General features: G+C 46.7%; 1 long non-coding RNA gene and 1 other non-coding gene across 2 annotated transcripts in view; both read left to right on the forward strand.

The window, feature by feature from the left end:
• Positions 1-25255, forward strand: part of LOC115897746 — a 68619-nt gene that overhangs the window by 12813 nt on the left and 30551 nt on the right. The window lies entirely within an intron of this gene.
• Positions 1607-1709, forward strand: LOC115897802. The gene has a single exon (XR_004057596.1). It is a non-coding gene; the product is annotated as a U6 spliceosomal RNA (small nuclear RNA).

Here is a 25255-nt window from a genome sequence, read left to right on the forward strand (position 1 = left end):
GAGACCAGCAGGAACACAACTGCGAGCTGGGAGCTGCAGGGAGGAGGTGGTGTTACTGAAGCCCAGGGTTCAGGTTGCCAGGTTGGGGCTGGACCCCCAGGGGCCTGGTCCAGTGGCCACACACAGCTCTTGCCGGGGTGCTATCTGAGGAAGAGGGAGGAGGAGGAGAAATAGCCCAGCTTCTCCCTGTCCCTCACCCTCCAATCTCCCACCGCTGCCTCCATTGGCTGGACCCACCCAGCAGGAAGCTGGGAAGCTCGGTTGGCAGGGGAAGTGGCTGGGGCCAGCAGGCTCAGGACCTGCACAGGACACCTTGTGTAAGGCGTCCACAGCACATTGCTCGGCACATCGACTAAGCAGGTGCCCTTTCCTGTGCCCTGGAAACAGCCAGCCTCCCTGGATTAACTGTGTCTTCTGTGATGACGTTTTGGCCATCAGCGGTTTCTCTCTCGACATCCCTGTGTGTTGGGAACTCCAGGCTCTGTGACTCAACTGATTCCTTTTCCTCCGGCCTTTTGGGATCCTGGGCACCTGCTGTAGGGGAGGGTTCTTCCAACCAAAAGACCACCAGGGGCCAGGGGAAGTGGCTGAGGCTGAATGCAGGGACACTGGCAAAGGGTGAGGGTCTGGACAGGCCTGACTGTGTCCGTCCGTCCTTCCTTCCTTCCTTCCTTCCTTCCTTCCTTCCTTCCTTCCTTCCTTCCTTCCTTCCTTCCTTCCTCCCTCCCTCCCTCCCTTCCTTCCTTCCTTCCTTCATCTCTTAACAATCAGCTATTGATCTAGAACCACACTAGGTGCTAGGACTGCAGATGGTGTCCCAATCTGGTGGGTAAGACGTGCCTGTAAATTTCAGTTAGGGCTATTTTGGTTGTAATAAGTAGAAACCCATTCAAAAATGCAAATGAGAAGGAGTTTTCTTGAAAGGGATTAGGGAATCTGATGGAGTTAATTGAGGAAGCGCAGGTAGGCCTCCCGAGAACTGTCCTCGTCTTCTCTGCTTCTCTGAGCTCCATCCACCTCTGCAAACCAGATCACATGTTGTTTCTGCTCCCCTAACTTCTGGGTGACTTTGACTCCACGGGGTGTCAACTGGGTCAGACCATGACTCCTTGAGACCATGTAAGTCCAGTGCATTCTTTCTTACCAATTCACTAAAATCGGTGGCCTCTTAGGTTAAACTATTGAGAGAACTTAACCCGATCAGCTCACTTGAGTCGGACTTCCTGTCCCATCAGGGTGGCTGGGACAGGCCAGGTAGTGGGGACAGGGAAGGGTCTTACAGCTTGCCCTTTGGAGAAGCAAGTTCTGAGAAGAGAGTATGGGCAGGGCAGACAATGAAACATGTTTCCTGCTGGAAATAATTGCAAATCTGGCCTAAGGGGAAAATGGATTCGAAAAACCATTTAAAATAATAATAGTGACCATTTATCAAGACGTTATGTGTCAGACACAGGAAAGTGTTTTTTATGCATTTACCTCTTTTAACCCTCAGAAGTCATTATTATCCCCATTTGCCCATTTTATAGATGAGGAAGCTGAGATGTAGGAGGTTAGATAAGGTTGCCTGGGGTCAGATGGTGGAGGTGGCAGCAGCAGGCACAAAATTGTCACTTTGGCAGCACATATACCAAACTTGGAATAATACAGAGAAGCTTAGCATGGTCCTATGCAAGGATGACACAGAAATTCGTGAAGTATTCCATATATTTTTTAAATGTTCTTAAAAAAATATCTTGGCCATGCGTGGTGGCTTACGCCGGTAATCCCAGCACTTTGGGAGGCCAAGGCAGGTGGATCATGAGCTCAGGAGTTTGAGACCAGCCTGGCCAACACGGTGAAACCCCATCTCTACTAAAAATACAAAAGTTAGCCAGGTGTGGGCATGCCTGTAATCCCAGCTACTCCAGAGGCTGAGGCAGGAGAAGTGTTTGAATCTGGAAGGCCGAGGTTGCAATAAGCCAAAATCGTAACACTGCACTCCAGCCTGGATGACAGAGCAAGACTCCCAGCCACGTGCCTGAGTCCTGTGCTTGGCAGCTTCTGCTGAGAGCAGAAGCCAGCGATCAGGCCATTTTCTCCCCCACAACCTCAAGGAATGTTCTCCAGACAGGCATTTGCCTTTCCTGTGGCTGCAGAGATCACTGGCCACCTTTGGCAGGACCTCTCTCTTCCTTTCCCTCTCTTTGTTTAAGGATTTCAGGTACACGGACTTGGGGGACTGATGTCCCCCATTTGATGGCTTGCTGTCACCACCCATCTGGACTTGAATCCTCTTTTGAGATTATCGTGGTTGTGTCTTTCGTCTTTCTCTAGGTCTAATCCTAGTCCCTTCCCCCACAGGCATCCACTCCAGGGCAAACAACACAGGTTTCTTCCAATTTCCTTTATGTGTTGATCATTTGTGTATGTCATGTTTGGAAAGCGTATGTTTGAAAGTGTTAGGGGTTTATTTTTCAGGGGGGATGTTACTTTTAATTTTTTAAGGTCATAAATAACACTGTTTCTTCTTCTTCTTTTTTTTTTTTTTACTTTTAAATAAACTTTATATTTTAGAATAGAATTGGAATTCCAGAGATGTTGTAAAGATACTGCAGGGAGTTCCTAGGTGCCTCTTCTCACTTCTGCCTATTAACATATAGTAGGGTACATGTGTCACAATTGATGAACCAATATCGATATATTATTAGTAACTTGTCTATACTTTTTCAGATTTCCTTAGTTTTCTTGTTGTTGCTGTCATTGTTTTCTGAGACAGAGTCTCACTTTTTCCACCCAGGCTGGAGTTCAGTGGCACAGTCATAGCTCACTGCAGCCTCCACCTCCCCGGACTCAGGTGATCTCCCCCACCTCAGCCTCCCGAATAGATGGGACTGCAGGTTTGAGCCACCACGAATGGTTATTTTATTTTATTTTATTTTTGGTAGAGATGGGGTTTTGCCATGTTGGCCAGGCTAGCCTAGAACTCCTGGGCTCAGGAGATCCCCTGCCTACCTTGGCCTCCCACAGTACTGGGATTACAGGTGTTGAGCCAGGATGCCTGGCCTTATTTTCTTCGTTTTAACCTGACGTCCTTGTTCTGTTTTAGGATCTCATCTAGGAGACACTACATTTACTCCTGAGGCTCCTCTGCTGGGACAGTTCCTCAGGCTTTCCTTATTTTTTGATGATCTTGACAGTTTTGAGGAGTACTGGTCAGGTGTTTTGTAGAATGTTTCTCAGCTGGGATTTATCTCATGATTCTTTCATGGTTAGACTGGGATTATGGGTTTGTGAAAGGGAGACCACAGAGGTGCAGTGCTATTTTCATTACATCATATTGAGGCTCCCCTTGGCTAGCGGTTACATCACTCCTGTCTCTGCCTCTGTGGTCACACACCTTCTTCTCTTCTCTCTGTCAAATCACCCTGTATCTCTCTTCTAAGGATACTTGCATTGGATTTATGGCCCACCCGGGTAATTCAGGATGATCTCATCTCAAGGTCTTTAACTCAACCTTCTACAAAGACCCTTTTTTCCAAATAAGATCACACTGACAGATTCCAGGAATTTGGATGTGGACTTCCTTCTTTTTTGAGACAATGTCTCACTCTGTTGCCCATGCTGGAGTGCAGTGGTGCCATCTCAGCTCACTGTAACCTCTGCCTCTGGGTTCAGATGATTCTCATGCCTCAGCCTCCAGAATAGCTGGGATTACAGGCATGTGCCACTACGCCTAGCTAATTTTTGTATTTTTAGTAGAGACAAGGTTTCATCGTGTTGGCCTGGATGGTCTTGAACCCCTGGCCTCCAGCGATCTGCCCGCCTTGGCCTCCCAAAGTGCTGGGATTACAGGCATGAGCCACCGCACCTGGCCTGGACTTACCTTTTTGAAGGCCACCATTCAACCCGCTATACCCACATGTGAATTTTATCTTTCATGAATTGTGCTTTTGGTGTATCTTAAAACTCATCACTAAACCTAAGGTCATGCATATTTTCTCCGGTTTTCTTCTAAAAGTTTCATAGTTTTACATTTTACATTTAGATTTGTGATTCATTTTGAGTACATTTTTGTGTAAGGTGTAAGGTCTGTGGCTAGGTTCATTTTTTTTTCATATGAATATCTCTTTGATCCAGCCCTTTTTGTTGGAAAGACAATTCTCTCTTCATTGAATTGCCTTTGTGCCTTTGTAAAAAATCAGTTGAATACAGTTGGTCTATTATTTGTGTTCTCTTCTGTTCCATGGATCTATATTTCTATTCTCTCACCAATTTCAGCAATCTCGATAGTTATAGTCTTATAGTAAGTCTTAAATTGGGTAATGTGAGTCCTTTGTTGTTCTTCAGTATTGTGCTGGCTATTCTAGGTTCTTTGCCTTTATATAGATATGAGTCAGTTTGTTGATACCTACAAAATAGCTTGCTGAGCTTTTGATTGGGAATCTGTATCAAGTTGGGAAGAACTGACATTTTACCAATATTGAGTCATCCAATCTATAAACGTTCCAGTCCAATCTTCACTTATGTTTTATTTTTATTTTTTGAGACAGAGTACCACTATGTTGCTCAGGAAGGAATGCAGTGGCGTTATCTCACTGCAACCTCTGCCTCCCAGGTTCAAACGATTCTCCTGCCTCAGCCACCGTGCCTGGCCACTTTTACTTTCTTTTTGAGACGGAGTCTTACTCTATCACCCAGGCTGGAGTACAGTGGCACAATCTTGACTCACTGCAACCTTCGCCTCCCGGGTTCAAGCAATTCTGCTGCCTCAGCCTTCCAAGTAGCTGGGACTACAGGTGCAAGCCACCACGCCTGGCTAATTTTTTGTATGTTTTTAGTAGAGACAGGGTTTCCCCATGTTAGCCAGGATGGTCTCGATCTCCTGACCTCTTGATCCACCCGCCTCAGCCTCCCAAAGTGCTGGGATTACAGGCGTGAACCACCATGCCCAGCCTCATTCATTCGCTTTAAATGTTTCTCCTCCTCTTTGCATAGTTTTATGTCAAAAAGTCAGCTGTAACTCTTAACTTTGTTATTCTATGAGTTTGGTATTTCCTACATCTATCCTTCTCCAGCTTCTTTTAATATTTTTTCTTTGTCTTTGTTTTTCTGTGGTTTATTTATTTATTTTTTGAGGGGCACGGTTTGGAGAGAGACAGGTAGCAGTACTTTTTTACAAAACTTTATTTTATTTCAGTAGTTTTTGGGGAACAGGTGGTTTTTGGTTACATGACAAGTAACCAAAATCTCAATTTTGAGATTTTGGTGCACTCATCACTCAAGCAGTGTACACTGTACCCGAAGTGCAGTCTTTTATCCCTTACCCCCTCCCACCCTTCCCCCTGAGTCCCCAAAGTTCATTATAGCATTCTTATGCCTTTGCATCTTCATAGCTTAGTTTTAACTTGTAAGCGAGAACATATGATGTTTGGTTTTCCATTCCTGAGTTACTTCACTTAGAATAATGGTCTCCAATTCCATCCAGGTTACTGTGAATGCCATTATTTTGTTCTTTTTTATGGCTGAGTAGTATTCCATTACACACACACACACACACACACCCCTCCCATGGAATATATGGAATGTATATCCTACCCAGTAATGGGATTTCTGAATCAAATGGTAGTTCTACTTTCAGTTTTTTCTGTAGTTCAAATATGATGTACCTAGGTGTTTTTTGTTTTGTGTTTGTTGGTTTGTATATTTATTCTGCTTGGTGTTTTCTAAGCTTCCTGGATCTGCAATTTGGAAAATAGTAGCCATTATTAGCTCAAATACTTCTGCTCCATTTTCTCTTTCTTGTCCTGCATTTCAGTTATGCATATACTATACTTTTTGATATTGTCTCACAATTCCCAGATTCTCTGTTCTGTTTTTGTCATTATTTTTCTTTCCCTTTGCATTTCAGTTCAGGAAGCTTCTACTGACTGATATTCAAGGCCCTTGACTCTTTTGACCACGTTTACTCTGTTGATGACCCCATCAGAGGCATTCTTCATTTCTGTTATAGTGTTCTTAACTTCTAGGATTTTTTTTTTTTGATACTTAGAATTTCAACTCTGCTTACATTATTCATGTGTTCTTGTATATTGCCTACTTTATTCACTAGGGATGTTGCATATTAATCATAATTATTTTAAATTATCTGTCTGATATCCGACACTTGTGTCATATCCGAGTCTGGTTCTGATGATTGATTTGCCTCCTAAGATTGTATTTTTTTTCTTGCCTTTTGGTATGCCTTGTAATTTTCTGTTGAAAGCTGAATTTGTTGTATTGGGTAATAGGAACTGAGGTAAAGAAGTTGTTAGTGTGGAGATGGGTTGTGTTTAATCTTTAATCTAGCTGTGTGATCCAGAGTCTTTAAATTCCTCTAGTGTCTTTGTTTTCATCTCCTCTTGACATTGGGCTTCCCTAAGGACTCCTCCTCAGAAAAAGTCTGTGCCTTGCAGCTCTTCCTGTTGTTATATTGGACTCTTCATGTGGTGGCTTTGCTATTCGTTAGCTTTGTGACTTCGAGCATGTTTCTTCACTAAGTCTCTTTCCTCATATATAAAATAAGAACAATATTCTCTTATAGAACTGTGTTGAGGATTAAGTGGAATATTAAATTAAAACACTGAGCACTGTGCCTGATATAGACTAGATTCTTGATTGAATCAATGGGCCTGTTTGGCTCAAAGTCACTAATTGCTACTTGTTTCATTGGCTAGTGACACAGAGTATTGCTTTTCCTCCCTCAACCATGTAGTTAGAATCAGAACTCATTTCTCCTCATCCCAGTGGCTCAGCAGTATGGATGCTGCAATAGGCAAGTTGTTAAAAATAAATGAGCAGTGCCTCCCAGGTACCCGAGATGCTTTAAGCAGCACCTAATGACATATTTAAGTGTAGAACCTGCCGGAACCATCTCCCTCTCTTGAGAAAATAATGACCTCTCTAATTGCACACTGACCCAAGATACATTCTCCCAAGTAAATAATACACTATTCAGAAGCATCCTAGTATTTACCGCAGAGATGTCAATGGCTTCATCTTGCTCCCCAGGGAAGTATTAAGCATCATATCAGGGCTGATAGAACTGAAAAACAAACTGGCCTCAAGAAAAACTGTGTCAATGAGTTTCCATGAGAAGATAGAGAGGTGGGGCTCCAGGAAGGAGAAACAATTGACTGACCCTAGGGTTAGGCGGCCTCTCTACATGCATGGAGGCAGCTTCTCTCAAAGACAGCCACGAGTCAGATGGACAGGCAGGACCCCTTGCCCCATCCTCTTAAATTAGGAGTTGGGACTGTGTGGTGGATGCCTATTGCCCAGGCTCAGATTGCTGAAACAACAGCTGGCCTAGGAGCTGGGGTTCCAACCATTAGGAATCGCTTGCTTGCTGGAGGTAGTAGGTGGGGTGAAGGGTTCTCTCTGTGTCCTTCCAGTTCTCACTGTCCCCTGGTAACCAGCAGCTCCTAGAGGGAAAGGGAGCTTCAGACAGCCTTGGCTGAAGAAGAGAAAGTGACCTGGTGGCCTCTCCTTCTTTCTTCTCTGCCCCTCCGTCTCTTCTCTTTCACTTCTCACCGTCCCATTTCCCATTCTTCCTTCCTCTCCCCTTCTTCTCTCACTTATTTTCTTCCTCTCCCACCTCAGTTCTCACCTCTCTTCTTCTGTCTTCCCCTGTGTCCTCCTTTTGCCTCCCTCCCTCATCCAGAGGAAGAGGGAAAATCCACTGTATCTTCTCACTAGAAGTTTGCAGGAGAGCTCAGTCCTGGGGCTTTGCTCTTTCGTGTTTGGGCATCATCCACTGAGCCTCAGGGTGGAATTCATAGAGCCCTCCCGGTCGAAGACCTCTGTGGATACACTGTGAAGTACATGGGCTGCCCTTGGGATCTACCTGAAGATTACACACTCAGATGGGGAGGACTCTTCTCAGCACAGAGGGGCAGCAGCAGACACAGTCAATGAAGGGGGCCGAGGAGCACCTGGATCGCCTTCTCATCTTGGCTAGTTCTGCAATGGCCCAAAGAATATGCCCTTTTATCTTCATCCACAAAGCCCTTCTTGTCTAGTACAGAAAGGTGCTATCTGCATGGACAGTCAAAGGGACCTCAAAGGTTGTCTAGTCCTGGAATTTTTAACCTGGGTTCTATGGACTGGGGGGGTTGTATTAGTCTATTGGGGCTGCCATCACAAAACCCCACAAGCTTGGGGGCTTAAATAACAGAAATGTATTTTCTCACGGTTCTGAAGGCTGGAAGTCCAAGATCAAGGTGTCATCAGGATTGGTTCCTTCTGAGGCCTCTCTCTTCGGCTTGCAGGCGGCCGCCTTTTCTCTGTGTCTTCACATGGTCTTCCCTCTGTGCCTGAGTCCTAATCTGCTTTTCTTATAAGGACACCAGTCATATTGGATTAGGGCCCACTAGATGCCTCATTTTACCTGAATCATCTCTTTAAAGGCCCTAACTCCAAATACAGTCACATTCAGAGGTACTGAGGGTTACAGCTTCAACACGTGAATTTTGGGGAGGACATAGTTCATGGATAAAACTGGGGGATAATAGGCCAGGCACAGTGGCTCACACCTGTAATCCCAGTGCTTTGGGAGGCCAGGGAGGGCAGATCACCTGAAATCAGAAGTTCGAGACCAGCCTGACCAACGTGGTGAAACCCTGTCTCTACCAAAAATACAAAATTAGCTGGGCATGGTGGTGCACACCTGTAATCCAAGCTACTTGGGAGGCTGAGGCAGGAGAATTGCTAGAACCCAGAAGGTGGAGGTTGCAGTGAACCGAGAGATTATGCCATTGCATTCCAGCCTGGGTGACAAGAGGGAAACTCTGTCTCAAAAAAAAAAAAAAAAAGAAAGAAAGAAAAATAAAAAGAGAAAAGAAAAGAAAAGAAATTGGGGGGAAATGGAAAGGGAACAATTATATTTTTATTTTCACTAACTTCCAGCTGAAGTGTAGCATTTCCTTCCTTGCTTGTAGCCAGCAAGCCATAGCAGCATCAGGAGCTCCTGTGACATTGCTGTTAATAGAAACCACAAATATTTCATATCAATTATGGTTGTCACAGACATCTTGAAATATTGTTTGCTCTCACAACTACTTTAAAATTATAGTTATTATACCTATCGCTCAGGCTTGTTTTTAATTGCATTTATTAAGGAGTACGTATATTGCCACATAACAAATTTCTTTTTACACTATGTTTATAATTGTATTACAGTTGGTTTCCCTTGTAAATCCTATTTCATCTCATGCATTTCAAAACACTGTTCGGAGAAGAAATCCATAAGCCTTTTCAAACTGTCAAAGGGATCCAACAGCACACAAAAGAACCCTAGACCTAGTTTCAACTGTCATTTTTTTTTTTTTTTTTTTTTAACAATGAAGGAGAATGGGGTCCAGGGAGCACAACTTACTTGTCCGTGGTCACACAACTAGTTATGAAATGTTTGGGACTAGAGTTTAGGTCTTAGGATTCCTTGTCCACAGCTTGGCCCACTGTATCACATTTGCTAGTTGTTCTTCTACAAGGAAGACTGAAATATAAAACTATTAGCCATGATATGAATTTTCTAAATACCTTCAGATTCCTAGATATGCTTTATGTTCCCCAAAAGTCCACCCTTCTGGGTTAGCCTTCCATTTAACAGCCAACTAGCCCAGTCCTCCTGAGAGATGGGAGCTGAAGGCCAGCCTTTACCCCCACTCCAGACCTACTAGTGGATATCTTGGAGGGAGGTTTATAGGGCCCAAAAGTGGGTCCTGGGTTTCCTTCATTAGCCCATCCAGTGCAGTGACTAACTCACCCTGGTTTGCCTGGGACTTTCCCCAGTGTTGGCACTGAAAGTCCCATGTCTTGGGAAACCCCTCGGTTCTGGGCACACAGGTGGCAGGCCCCTTCCCACTCACCCTCTTGCCTGGACAGCTGCTCTACTCAGGGGTACCTCTCACCATCTCATCCTGGCCTGGCGGGGCTGCTCCCTCCTGGCCCACCCTGTGGGGTTCTCAGAGCCAGGCTGAAACCAGGCTGCCTCTTGCTTCACAATCTCTCTGAAGCCTTGGGAATTAGATTGTGGGAAGGAGAACAAGGTCATGTCTGAGAGTGGATATCCAGGCTCCTGGCTGCCTGGGACCCTCATCCACAGGCTGGCTCGCTCTCCTCAGCCCCCACCTGCTACTTTTGGGTGTGGGTCAACCTCTGGGAGGGGCCTGGTAATCTGTGCACTACAAGCCCCCCAGAGGGGTTTCAGAGGGGCTGTCTGTGCCCCTCCCCAGTGCCATTTACAGATTACTGCAAGCATCCCCGGCCACTGCAAGTGCCAGCTGTTAATCCATCACAGCTACCCACTTCTCTGGAGAATCTCCCTGTCCCAGGAACCTGGCTCACCTGGGAGAGCACTTCCTACCAGCACCTCCATAGCTCTTGGCCAATGGCTGGCATTGATACAAAGAGTCCCCCGCTTTGCCCCTGGGCTCGAGGCTGGCTCTGGGGCACAGTGCAGGAGCCCGAGCTCCTGGGGGCTTAGCCTGACACTCATTCCCAGTTGAGTCCACGCTCTCAGTTAGGCTGTCCCTCCCCTCTCCTGCCCGCCTCACCTTCCTTCTCCTGAGACCGCCCCCATAAATTGCTTGAACAAGAAACCCTGTCTCTGGCTCTACTTCTAGGCACCAAAGTCAGAGGCTTCTCCGAGGAAGGAAAGCTTGAACGGGACTGCTGCGATTTCCTCCTAAATAGTCTCCCTGCCTCCTCTTTCTCTCCACTCCCCACTGTGCAGAGTAATTTGTCCAAAATGAAAATCGAATCATGCTCCATCCTACCTTCATCTCTATGAGGCATCCCACTCACTGCCCATGGCATACAAGACTCCTTTTATGGCTTATAAAGTTTTTGGGCTCTGACCCCAGCTGATTTTCCAGTCCCAGTTCCCCACACTTTCCCCAGGAACCCCACATCCCAGATGTACAAGACCATCAGTGTCCAACCCGACCATACTAGCACACACCCCTAGGCCTGTACACATTTAATTTCCTCTGCATTTTCTGATTGTGGGCTTGTATTGATCCCTGTACCCAACTGTAGCAGGTGAGGACTGACGAGAGAGAGCCAGCCCGTGGATGAGGGTCCTGGGAACCCAGGAGCCTGGAAATCCACTCTCAGACATGACCTTGTTCTCTTTCCTACAATCTAATTCCCAAGTCTTCAGAGAGATTGTGAAGCAAGAGGCAGCCTGGTTTCAGCCGGGCTCTGAGAACCCCACAGGGTGGGTCAGGAGGGAGCAGCCTGGACCCGCCAGGATGGGGAAAGGCAGAGGAAATGCCACTGGGTGTGCCATCAGCGACTGGAATCACTCCTCAGTGGCATAGGGAGTGAGATGTGGGGACACTTAACTGGCTAAGGAGTGAATGAAGGTGGAGGTGCGGTAGAAGGGAATGTAGAAGCCATTCCCTGAAGCTGGGCTATGGAAGACAGCCAGGCACTCCTCTGGTCCCCCACCCCACCACTCAAGGTTCTCATTGGAACCAGGAGTATGGTGTTGTCAGGCAGGACATCTGGCCACAGCTGGCTTCAGGCTGGTGCATCAACTGACACAGAACTATCTGGACCTAGGCAGACTCTTAACAGTCACCTCCACCTCACGTGCCCCCAGCTTTAACCACCTGAGCTCCCTGTCAGCACAGATGGTGATGACACAGAGAGAAATCTATATACAGATGCGTGGGTACAACACATTCCTAACATGCTCAGCCTCACGCCTCGGCGGAGTATCAGCAGATCAATTTTTATACATACCTGGACAGAGGGTGATCATTTCATACGGCTGACATTATTTGAAAATGCATTTTTCACTTGTGGAGAGGCAAGTATGCTCTCCGAGGCAGTTTTTTGCAACACTTTAAAGAGATGGCCCAATCAATCACTTCTGATTCCTTAGCTGTTTATTGGAGACATCAATCACGATGAACACTCTTGGCGTTAATGGGAATGTCATCAGCGCTTCTGTAGGATTCTCCCTGCGACTCAGCTTTAAATAACAATATTATTATTTTTGACACGTTATTCAAGCTGGCATTTTCCCCCCTCTATTGCTTCATATCTGGAAGACCCTCGCCTTGAAAGCACTTGTCCTTCTGGTCCACGACAGGAGGGGCAGTTGGCCTCAGATTTGGGAGGTAGAACTAGGCCAAGATGACTACCCAGACTAATTAGGGGTTGGGCTTAATTACAGGGGTTCTAAAATTTGCAGAGGCTGCAGAACGCCTCTCCTGATGTGGAATAATGATCTTCTTCCCCAGGCAGGGGGTAGCTGTGGGCTTGGGCTTCCCTGGGGACCTGACAAGTTGTGGGGTATACCAAGGAACAATATGTGGGCGCAGTACTGGTAATATTTGCGATCTGTGAACTGGGCCTTTTTAAATCATAAAAAGGATGTAAAAATATCACCCGACATTTAGGACGTTTACCTCCCAGGGGTTATTCTCTGATCAGGAAAATCTGTGAATCAAAAGAGCAAGCGTACGTGTCCCAGCCCAATCCCTGAATGAGCGTTCCCCAAGGACTAATGAGACTAGGGGCTCAACGGACAGGGCAGGAATGAATGAGCCAATGGCTGAGGGGTGGGCGGCTTTAGGAGTGGGTTGGGCTGGGGAGCACGGAACAGGAGAGAACGTGGGGCCCTGAGCTGGGGTGTGGGACAGGGACCCTCAGCCTGGCAGAGTCTGTTTTCAGTCTCCAGCACCATAATTTTGTCTTGTCCACCTTGACTTTGACCTTTGGTTCAAGAACTCTTCCAAGACAGCCATCCCTGTCAACCCTTCACTATTGCTGGCCTGTCTGGCCGGCTCCAGGATTCCTGGGTTGCCGTTATGTTTCTCCTGTGGCTCATTCCCCTGGGAACCACTGGGTGAAGTGCATCTGTGCTGTGGGGAGGGCAATTGGGCAAGGAGACGTCCAGGATTCCAACTGACGTCTTGTGGTCTGGGCTACAAGATCCTGAGGGGATAGGAGCCATGGTGTTGACGGTGTGGTTGGGATGACAGCATCCGCTGGGTCTTCCTCATTTGCACCATCTCCCATCCTCATTGCCACTTCCAGGGAAGCCTTCTGGAACCACCTTCTCTAGCCCCTGGTTCCTGAAAGCCCTTCATTTATACTTGCAGCAGCACCGCCTCCATGAAGACTTCCTGCTCCCCCCGACCGTGTCCTCTGGCCTCCTCCCCCATTTTGTCTGGCCCTCTCTTTAGCCCAAATCACAGTGAGCAGAATTTCTCAAAACAAGGTCCATGGACAACAACAGAACCATCTGAGGTGGTTGCTGGAAATGCAGATTCGCAGGACCCAGCTCATACCTATCTAAATCTCAGGGGTGGGGCTCAGGGATCACCCAAGACAGGCAATTCTTATCTTCCTTAGGCTCACTCAAGTGTGCGAATTGCAGCAACAGGCTTAAAGCTACAGTCAACTGTTGGCATAACCGTCTCTTGCCCCAATTTCCCCCACCCCTGGAACAAATCAGTCTAACAACTGTCTCTCCAGTGTCTACAGTGTGCCAGGAACTGTGGTAGATTCTTGAAGACAGCCTGGGGGTAGGGACACCAGGATGGACTCGGGAAACCAGAGAGCAGATGAGAGGTGAGGAGGCTGGGGAGGGCGGAGTTGGATCTGGAAGTGCTTGGATTTGAGGTCAAAGCCAAGCATGGCCCCCAAAGGGTCTGGGAAAAGGCTCCACAGAGCCTGGGGGTGGGGAAGGGCAGGTCCGAGGGCTGTTTCTTGGCTGGCAGCCCCGATGTGCAACAGCACTTCCCTCTGTCAAGCGTCTGGGCTCCTCCACTCCAGGGCCAGAGAACACTGGCGCTGCACTAGAAGAGGGTGGTGGCCCGACCAGAGGAGGTGGTCAGGAACCCCCACCCCAACCCCGGTCAGGTCAAGAAGGTTGGTCTTCAGACTAGGAAAGGGAGGGAACAGGACAGGAGAGTTCAGATTCCTGAGAGCTGTCACAGGAGAGAAGAATCAACCTTTCATCCACAAAGCAGAACATTCTAGATTGTTATTCCAGGTTACAAGGGAGACAGCCTTCCATTCTGTCTAATAATTATTTATTTATTTATTTATTTATTTATTTATTTATTTATTAGATGGATTCTTGCTCTGTTGCCCAGGCTGGAGTGCAGTGGCACAATCTCAGTTCACTACAACCTCCGCCTCCTGGGTTCAAGTGATTCTCTTGCCTTAGCTTCCTGAGTAGCTGGGATTGCAGGCACCCACCACCATGCCCGGCTAATTTTTGTATTTTTAGTAGAGATGGGGTTTCACCATGTTGGCCAGGCTGGTCTCAAATTCCTGGCCTCAGGTTATCCACCTGCCTCAGCTTCCCAAAGTGTTGGGATTATAGGCGTGAGCCACCGCACTCAGTCAAGAAATAATTTTTAAATAAGAGTTACATAAAGATGGAACCAGAAATATGGAACAGCTGTATGTTTTTGCATTTTATCCAACAAACATATAACACTTACTCTGTGGTTGGTACTATTCCAAGCACTTTACAAATATTTATTCATTTAACCCTCATAAAAACCCTGTGAGGTAGGAACTCTTGTTTATCCCTACAGCATGGAGGAAACACATGAATCCTGAAGGCCTTTGATGAACATATTCATTCATCCCCTCACTTGTGCCCTCACGTATGGTTTACTCCTTCATTCACATAAATTCCACGCAGTCAGTGGGATGTGAGGAGCATCGTTAAGGTGCTTGGGCAGAGCCTGCAGTTCAGGGCATGATGACCACCTGATGGGGACATTTGAGAGGGGACTTGGGCATTTGGTGAGGTGTTGGACTAGAAGATGCATGGGGTGGCATCTGAACCTGAGGTTGTGCTCCTGAGAATCTGAGGTGCATGGTGGGACACCCCAGGGGACAGAGATGGCTTGAGGAGAGCCTGGACCTTCTGCACAGCAAGCTCCCAGTGTGGTGGGTGACAAACTCTTCTTTCTCCCATGGCCCACTACTGACACCACCTGCCTCTTCCATGATGGCTAAAACCAGGGTTCAGGCCTGGCTCCTCCCCTTCTTCCTGAGCAAAGCACCCTGAGTAAAGCCTAGGGTTGGCTGGTGCTGTTTTAACCAAAAGCGTAAGAAGATGACATAGCCAACTTGCTGCGTCCTTTTTGGCATGCACACTGCCTTCTTCTCTAAGTCCAGTTACCTCATCTGAAAATAAGGAGAGTAGACCAGAAGTCCCTTCAGCTCTAATGGCAGGACTGTGTGGAACTGCAGGCTGCTAAGAGTATGTGGGGGGCACACTGGGATCACCTAGGTGAGGGGTCTGGAGTCATAGGCTTAGTCTAGGCTCTCCCCAAAGTCTCCTTCTTCTCCTTCCTGCTGTCTGATGCCAGATCAATGCTCCTATAGGGTGGACTCCCTCCCATCCCAAATTCTCTGCTGGTCCTGAGGTCATCCATGGCTCTGTTAACTTGCCTACACATTTATGGGCCACGTGCTGTGGTCCCCTTTGCTCTCTGTCTGTATTAGTCAGGGATTTCCAGAGAAACAGAACCAACTGAATATATGTACATACAGAAAAAGAGATTTATGGTGAATTGGTTTATGTGATTATGGAGTCCAAGAAGTCTCACAATCTGCAGTTGGCAAGCTAAGAAGCCAGGAAAGTAAACGATATAACTCAGCTCAAGTCCAAAGGCCTGAGAACTTGGGACTATAACTTGATGGTGTAATTTCCAGTTTGAGGCTGTAGACCTAAGAACTGGAGCGCGGGGAGGACCACTTATATCAGTCCCAAAGTCCAAAGTCCCAAGAATGAGATGCTCCAATGCCTAGGACAAGAAGATAGATGTCCCAGCTAAAGGAGAGAGAGTGAATTCATCCTTTCTGCACCTTTTTTTCTACTTAGGCCCTCACTGGATCGGATGATGCCTCCCACATTGGTGAGGGAGAATCTTCTTTACTCAGTCTACTGATTCAAATAATAATCTCTTCTGGAAACATCCTCGCAGATATGCCCAGAAAGAACATTTTACCAGTTATCTGGGCATCCCTTAGCCCAGTCAAGTTGACACATGAAATTAACCATACACAGTTCCAGGCCTGGTATACAGCTGGTGTTCAATGACTGTTGGTTGAGTGAGTAAATGAATGAATGAATGAATGTAGTCTAACTACTTATTGCTTATTTTCCCTGTTTGACCTTCATTCTTCTCTCTGGCTTGGAAAGGCTTCCACCTACCCTGTTTTCCAGTCCCTACTTCATCATCTTTTGAGATTCAACTCAAATGTTGCTGTATGTGTCTCTTTTTTGAACTTTCTGAGAGCCAAGCATGACCCTGTCACTCTGTTTTAAAACCTTTAAATGTCCTTCCATAGTTACCAGCCCATTCAACAAGTACTTACAGAACTCCTTGTGCAAAGGCTGTAGTGTGTCTCCCAGTGTCTGGGACTGATCCTGACATGGAGCTTACATTCTAGTCGGGGAAAGAGCCACTGCCCAAGTCAAAATAAAGCAGAACATTTCAGATGGTAGCCCTTGGAGCACATGGTCTTGGATTGGCCAAGAAAGGCCCACAGCAAGTGCTTCTTCTAGAATGTAAATTCTCATCCCGTCCACCTCTGCTGCCTCTGTTTCTTTCTCTGAACCTCTTTCTCTCCCTTTTACGTACACGGCTGTAGTTTTCTCAGAAGGTCTCTCAGAAGGTCACAGGAAGCTAGAAGCAGCATCCAAGTCGGCAGTTTACACCAACATGAGGAGAGCTCCCAAGGGCATGAAAGAGGTGCTGGTTTTGTGGTTAGTAAAGGCCTTGATCCAGTGTTCTCAGGTAGGCAATGTTTGTCCAAGGCCTGATAGAGAAAGGCAACTGTGCTCCTGGGGCCCCTCTCAAGGGCTGCCTGCCCTGCTCTCCAGCCTGTGTCTTTTCTACTTCTTTCAGATCAGGGTCTGTGGTGAGCCCTAGGGGAATATTTCTTTTTTTTAGTCCTAGGATTCAAGAGTGCTGGGTTCTAGTCCTATCCTTGCCCAGGCAGACTCAGGAAAACCTCTTTGTGGGCTCCAGTTTCCTTATCCCTGAGATGTTAGGGTTACATGAGATGACCTCTGAGGCCCCTTCCAGATCCAAGATTCCACCAGGCATCTAAATGTCCCTGAAGTTTGGGGAGTCATTGTTCTTCAGCATCTCCTCAGGGGCAGCCTGGGCTGAGCAATAGTTTTGTGACTTGAAAAGTATTGGGAGTGGAGGTTATTCATGCAATCAAGACTTTTAAATGATCTGTTGCATCTTGCAACACCTGCCCTCTTGATCCATTTTCTGCTACTGGTCATCAAGACGAGGGTGGAATTCCCAGATAAGAAGAAGAAAGGCAGAAAAAAGCTGCAGGTCCCTACTGTGGTGGTCATTGGTGTGGATGCCAGATACATCCAACTCTGTGTAGGTGGTAGTGTTGTTTTTTGATATGTATGTGTTTGGATGGGGCTGTGTTAATTGACAGTGGAAATTCTTCAGAGCTCTTGATAATGTTTAAGAAGGACTCTGCTCTGTCAGTCTGGGTGTGAGAGTAACCATATTAAGCAGAGCTTCCAACTGACCCTAGACAGACATGGAACATGAGAGAAATGCCCTTTGTTTATTTGGGGTCACTAAGTTTAGGGGCTCTTTGTTATTGCTACATACCCTAGCATGTCCTGACTATTACATAAACCTAGATTCTGAGTAGGTCAGTGGAGAACAAGGTTACTTTCCCCTGAGCAACTTTCATTAATCCTTCATTGGCAAGAGCAGTAAACAAAAGATGGCTACTAGAAAGCCTAAATGGGTGTCTCCTTCCCATCTTCTAGCATGCAGTGCCAAGGATAAAGAGGCCTGGGAAGTATATTCTGAATGTGCAGATCTTTGCAAATTCCTACTGCACAGTTCAGACTCTTTAAAATGTAGGCCCTGTGTGTACTCCATCTCACCTCCCTCTAGCATACTCCACACCCAGCACAAGGAGCTTCCTTTCCCTAGTAAGATTTTTCTGAGATAGATGGATGAAAAATCAGTCAGGAAAAGAAAAATAAGACTGCTTGAACTTTCAGGGTTGAATTTGAAGGCTTTCCCTCCACTTATTATTTCACCTGTCAGAAAAAAAGAAAATATTCATTAGAAAATTATCTTTAAGAACTCTGCTCTTGTTTGAATGGTCAGTGTAATGGTCTTGGGAGGTGGGGCCTATAAGAAGTGATTAGGCCATGAAGGCTTCACCAGAGTAGGTTTAATTCTTTAGTAAAAGGGCCTTTAAGAATGGGCTTTCTCTCTTGGCCCTTCCACCTTCTGCCATGTGATGCCTTCAGCAATGTCATGATGCAGCAAGAAGGCCCTTACCAGATGCCAGCACCTTGATGTTGGACTTGTCAACTTTCAGAACTATGAGCCAATAAATATCTGCCCATTATAAGTTACAAATTACCAAGCCTGTGTGGTATTTTGGTAGAGCAGCACAAGAGGATTAAGATAAGCCCCATGTGAGGGACAAGAACCTTTCCCACTGCTGGTAACATTGGTAGATGATGTCATTTATTATGCATCATATCAAGAGGGATTATTATTGCAGTCCAATCCTCTGTTTCTCTGAGATTTTTATTGCCAGGAAATGCTGATTACTTACACAAGAATTTCAATGCTTAAACAAGACCCTATAGTGGATGATTTCAGAAAAGCAATTGTGTGGACTTAGGAAGAAATTTTAGCAGACATTTTTCTTTTAAGAAAACTTTACAAATATGAATCTTTCATGTAACATTGTATTGGCTCATTCTACCTAAAGTAGAGTTTGGGGCATGGCCAGTATAGGTAGAACCAACCGTATTTCACTTGGTAAGAGGTGTCTGTGCAGTCGTAATTATCAATGGTAGCATTTTTATAAATCCTCTGATCATGTCCCTGGTGGGCTCCCAGGTTTAGAGCTAGAAGACTTTGCTTCAAGACCCACTTCAGCTGCTTACTAGCTATGAAACTCTCAACAAGCCATAGTATTTTTCCAAGACTCGATTTCCTCACCAAGAAAATGGATATACATTTACCTACTTCTTGAGGTAGTTATGGGGCCACATTGCTTCTAAGGCATAGTTCTGCTCATGGTCTTCCATGTTCAAATCTTCCTTGGCTCCCCAGTGCCTTGCTGTGCTGCCCAATACAATAGCCACTAGCCACATGTGGCTACTTGAATTTTATTAATAATTTATATCCAATTAAAATGAAGTAACATGAAGAACTAAGTTTCTTCATCACACTGGCCACATTTCAAGTGCTCCTTACCCACATATGACTGGCTACTGTATTCGTGCAGATATAGAACATTTCCCTAAGCACAGAAAGTTTTAGCAGTCAGCAATGGATAGCACTCATTTTCAAAGGCTTTGTTAAAAGGAAGTCTTGTGAGAAGGTCATTTTTATCCCACAGATCAGAGGAGAGGTTCTGATTGAAACCAAGTCAGGAGCTCAGAGTCCAGCCTGTCTTCCACCTCCCCTGGCGGCCCCTCAGGAGGGGGTCAGGAACCCACAGAGGCCTGCAGAGCAAAGTTGCAAAATGGCTGGTTCTCAGAAAAAAGTGCAGCCCCTCTTTTGTGTGGCATGTTTTAGCCCCACGCAGCCTGTATCTGTATCGCTTTCCCTTACCCCGCCTCCCGGCACAACGAGAATGTGCCCTTCACCCCACTGCCTATTAACATGAATTCATTTTCCAGCACACAGTTTGAATGCCACGAAGCAAGCCCAGCTCCACAAGTGGGGTTAGTCACTCTGTGTGCATCTTTTGCTGGAGTATTAATTGCTCTGCAGTGAGCCTGTCTCCCTGACTAGACTGTGAGCTCCTGGGGCTAGAGATGGCCTCTTCTTGTCTACATATGCTGGGCACACAGGCAGGACCCAGGAAACGCTAGTGGAATGAATGAGCGAAGTTACGTGGGGCCAGGATTTTGTCCTGTTCTCTCAAGAGAGCAAACTCATATGGGCCCCCTGCATAAATACATTCCAGTCGCCGCTGCTGGATGGCAAGGGTGTCTGTCATCTCAGATCTGTCCCTGTGCGGGTGGGAAAGGACACTGTGGCTGACTGAGTGAGGCCTGCAGTTCAGTAGCTCCTCATTTCCCCTCCTACAAATATTTGTTAGGTGCCTACTGGGTGCAAGACACTGTGCTAGTTAGTACCGGCTGGGGACAGAGCCTGACAAAGCAACACAATCCCTTGCCCTTGTAGACTTTACGTTTTAAGTAAAATAAAACAATAATACATACATAAAACATATATTGTGTCAGATGGTGCCATGGAAAAAATTGAGCCTGGAAGAAGGAGAGGGGAAGGAAAGTTGAGGCCAGGTAGCAGTGCTAAAGGGGTCACAGTTTTAAGTAGGGTAGGCAGGTAGATCTCATTAAAATATCCAGTAGGAACCAACCACAGGGGAATGAGGACCCTGAACTTGCCAGTGGTCTTGACAGCGTTGGAGGGGAGGGTTGGCTCTGGGGTCAGCAAAGCAGCTGACCAAAGAGCCCATCTTGAACCCACTCCTGAGCGGCCCATGTGCTCTGGGAAGACATGTCCATGGGGATGTGGGCAGGAAGGGGGATGTGGGCAGGAAGGGGGATGTGGGCAGAAAGGAGCTGGAACATTTAAAGGCTCAGGTTGCTTTGGTGCAGGAACCCCTTGCCTAAGCATAAAACAGAAGGTGTTTTAAGTAGAAAGGAAACTCAGCTATCTCAACATGGTAGGCTCTAGAGAGCAGGGCCAGAGCCCTTTGTAGCTGTGCACGGAACACCAGAAGTGGCAGTGGATTACATGTGGGGAGTCTGGCCATCACGGGGCACCTGGTTTTCTGCTCCACCCTCCTGACAAGCAAGATGTGAGCACAAAAATACTAGTTTCCAGACATGAGTCAGCACACTGGGCGAGTCTATGAACTCCAGGCAATAAGTTTCCATTTGGTCAAGCAGATGAGGCCTTAACCCAGAGATGTGGGTAATTAACATAATTTGGGTAATTAATTGGCCTGATCTGGTCTCATCTGGACCATACAGGTCTGGCTAACATTTGAGATATCATTAGAGGTTATTACATGTGTCCCTATTGACTTTGCTTGTGGGAGACTTTTTTTGAGTTTACCTGGTAGGGTGAGAATTACTTCATCTGGCTTACAGAGTGAGATGCAGTGTCTGCATTTTTAGCTCAGTGGTATGTGGAGAAGGAGACAGGAGGCTGTGAGATTTGCTTCTGGTAATCCCAAGGCAATTTATGCAGCAGCAGACAGTCAGGCTAGACGATCTTCAAAATCTCATCTGTATTAGTCTGCTGGGGTAGTCATAACAAAATGCCACAGGCTGGGGGCTGAAACAACAGAAATGTATTTTCTCACAGTCTGGAGGCTGAAAGGCCGAGATCAAGGTGTTGGCAGGGTTAGTTTCTTCTGAGGCCTCTCTCTTTGGCTTGGAGATGGCTGTCTTCTCCCTCTCTCTTTGTGTGGTCTTCCTTCTGTGCCTGTCTCTGTCCTAATCTTCTCTCTGTTTTTTTTTTGTTTGTTTGTTTGTTTGTTTTTTGTTTCATTTCATTTTATTTTATTTTTTGAGACAGGGTCTTGCTCTGTCACATAGACTGCAGTACCATGGAATGTTCATGGCTCACTGCAACTTCGACCTCCCAGGCTTAAGCGATTCTCCCACCTCAGCCTCCCAAAGTGCTGCAGTCCCAGGCATGAATGAGCCACCATGCCCAGCCAATCTTCTCTTCTTATAAGGACATCAGTCCTATTGGATTAAGGCCCACCAGTATAACCTCACTTGACCTTAACTACCTCTTTAAAGACTCTATATCCGAATACAGACACATTGGGAAGGTACAGGCATTTAGGACTTCAACACGTAAGTTTTGGGGGACACAGTCCAGCCCATAACATCATGCAATCCCAAGATGTTGAGAGTCTGGGTTCCCGCTCTGCTGCCAACTCCCCACAAACCCAGGTGTGACATATCCTTTCTGCACCTCAATTTTTCCATCTGCTCTGTGTCCTTCAATTGAGATGCTCAAATCACTTAATGTACAAGCAAGGGCTTTGTAAAGCTCATAGCAGTGGACCCCAGAGGTGCAGCACCATCCTAAGGAGCATGTTGGAAATCTGTGGGTGCATGCGTTGGGTTGTCACAATATTTAGGGGGCCTCATGGCATTGAGTGAGCAGGAGCCGGGGAGATGTCCAGTGGTGTGAGGGATGGTCACACACGATGAACTGTCCTATGTTACTCACCCCTTTCTAATATCTTCTGTGCATTCATATAGCTGAAAGAAAACCCCACAATCATTGGAACCTAGTACGTAATTCTGTTTTACATATGAACACAAAGAATTTCTTTTAGTAAAATTTAAATGTATCCTTTTTACAGAAAAGCACAACCAAATAGAGGAAAGGTTGTACCTTATTTTGTTTGAAACTTTACAGAGTATTCACCAGTTCAGAAAACACATATTGATATGGTTTGGCTGTATCCTACCCAAATCTCATGTTGAATTCCCACATGTTGTGGGAGGGACCTGGTGGGAGATAATTTAATCATGGGGGCAGTTTCCCCCATGCTGTTCTCGTGGTAGTGAATAAGTCTTACGAGATCTGATGGTTTTATAAGGGGAAACCCCTTTTGCTTGGCTCTCTGATTCTCTCTTGCTGCTGCCATGTAGGAAGTGCCTTTCACCTTCCGCCATGATTGTGAGGCCTCCCCAGCCATGTGGAACTGAGTCCGTGAAACCTCTTTTTCTTCCTGGTCTCAGGTATGCCTTTATCAGCAGCATGAAAACAGACTAAGACACCTTGTCTTCTACAACACACATTTAGAAAGTGTGTCTCCAATGGCAATGCTGTCTGGTGCTTGAGTCACAATGCAACACTGCCCCGCTTCTCTGCGCCTGTAGCTGTCTCATCCACCGTAGTCCTACATGCAGGTGTCTCCCTCATTATGTTTCCTACTATAGCTGTGAAATACACAATCATGATTTACTTTTCTTCTGTCCTTTCTCTGATAGTCAGGGCAGTACATATTCTTTTGAAATTATGAATTGGGTTGTTACATTATCCATGAATTTCATTCAAAGATGGTTAAAGTTAAAGATAGTTTAAATAGAGGCAATTACACAGGAGTTGAGAAGCCCTGCTCTAAGGGCATCATTGGGTGCTCTCTTTTGCTGGGTGGTTCAACAGTGGCTGTCTTGGGGATTGGCTTTTCTTCAGTTTCCTGGCATAGCTGCACCCCACACAGCCCAGCATGAGTGCATGGCAGCAAAGCCCTCTCCAAAGGAAAGCAGCTTCTTTGCTTTTGTCATTTCTCTTGCCTCTAACACCAGTGAGGTGCTGGCAGCTGCACTGGTCACTTATCATGAGTTTAGATGACAAGGTTGGTCACCATGGAGGCCTCTGGACTTCTGTCCCCCTGCTCGCTGGCACAGGGGAGCCTGTGGGTGAGGGCCTATAGTAGAAAGACCATTTCCCCTGAGCCCGGTTACCTGGGCCGAGCAGCTGGCTACAGCCTGAGAAGCCAGGTCCCCCGGAGGCCAGGCTGGGGCAGAGCCGCGGGGACTGGTATGGTCATCACAACATCACTGGGTGGGGCAGAGCATTGGTGGGAGTCCGCACCAGGGCAGGCCAGTTTGCCTCCCTGGCCACTTCTTTGTGTTCCAGCTTTGCTCCAAGCCTGGGTCCAGCCCCTGCCTTGCTTTTGGGCTTCGGGCTTAACTAGTGGCACATTTAAATGAGGTCTGGCTCCCCAGGAGACAGTCGCCCTCTCCTGGGCACTGCCTCTGAGCAGGCAGATTCTGCCCTAACCTCTCTCCCTGGCCCAGGTTACTTTACCTGGGCTCATTGCTCCAGGAAGACATGGAACACCCACCAGAGAGAGGCATCCTTAGTGTCTGTCAGATCCTGTCCTTGCGGATCCCTTGGGGAGCCAAGGGCCACGCTCTGTTGTTTCTGCATCTCCTATTGGGAAATACCAGGAGGATCCTTCCTCTGCTCCCTCCTCCTCCAGGCCTCCATCTGAGAAGTCCCAGACACAAAGCCAAGCTCCTTCCTTGCTTACACACTGCCTCACCCCCACAGCAGCCCCGCAGCTCCTTTGGAGAGCGTCCGCCATGATCTGCTGCAGTGCTTGTCAAAATGCAGATTTCCAGGTCCTACTCATAACTTCTGTGGGTGCAGCCTGGAATCGGAATTTTGATATAAGCTCTGAAGATGATTCTATAGCTTTGGGAGCCCCTGGCTATAGAATAAAGCTCAAAAGTCTCAATGGCACCTATGACCTACTCAGTTGGGTTCTCATCTATCTATCCAGCCTCCTTTGTTGGAACCTGACTCACGTTGAACTTGTCATTATTCCCCAACATCATGGGCTCTACCCTTCTCCAATTCCTCTACACATGCTCTTCCTTTTGCTTGCAAGACTCTCTTTGCTGTTCCCACTTTGCAAATTCCTACCTATCTTTTAGGACAAGATCAAACAGCACCTCCTCCGGAAGCCTTCCTGCCTCCTTCCTGATGAGCGTTGGCTTCTGCAGCGTGATGCTATGCCGTGACTACAGCACTTCTCACCCTGCCCTGTCTTCTACCCTTTACCCCCACATAGCAATCGCCCCCCTCCAATGTCAGCCCCTGGAAAGCAGGGCGGTATCTTATTTATCTTTAAAATTCCAGCAACTACCACCATTCCTGGTATAGAGTGGATAGTCGTAAATATTTATGTAAGTTTAAGTGGTCTCTGGGACCCTGATTTTCCATCTCTTCTTAATTGGGGTTCTGTCTTAGGCTGCTGGGCTTCATTTAAACCTCAGTCATTAAAAAGCAGTTCCTTTGTTTCCTCTGCATGGTTCATACTTAGCCACAGAGATTTATTTCTCCAATAAACTCCACTCTCCAAACAGCCACATTCCTCTGCTCCTCCTACTGAGAAATGAAGGAGGGTCACAGGATGCACCTAGAACTCCTGTGTTGGTGACTGCAGAAAAGAGGATCAGGAAAATTCATTTAAATCTTACTGCCAGCTGGTGATCAAGTGGCTTCCCTGGTGTTTGTCTCCTGTGTTTGCAGGGTTGAGACTCTTGGGGAGGTGGGGGAAAAATTCAAAACTCCTCTTTTGTTCTATCAACTGTTTTTAATTTAATTTAATTTTTTAACGGGATCTTACTCTGTGGCCCAGGCTGCAGTGTAGTGACTTGATCTTGACTCACTGCAGCCTTGACCTGCTGGATTCAAGGGATCCTCCAGCTTCAGTC

This window comes from Rhinopithecus roxellana, chromosome 5 (genome assembly GCF_007565055.1).
Source record: "Rhinopithecus roxellana isolate Shanxi Qingling chromosome 5, ASM756505v1, whole genome shotgun sequence".
NCBI classification, from domain to species: domain Eukaryota; kingdom Metazoa; phylum Chordata; class Mammalia; order Primates; family Cercopithecidae; genus Rhinopithecus; species Rhinopithecus roxellana.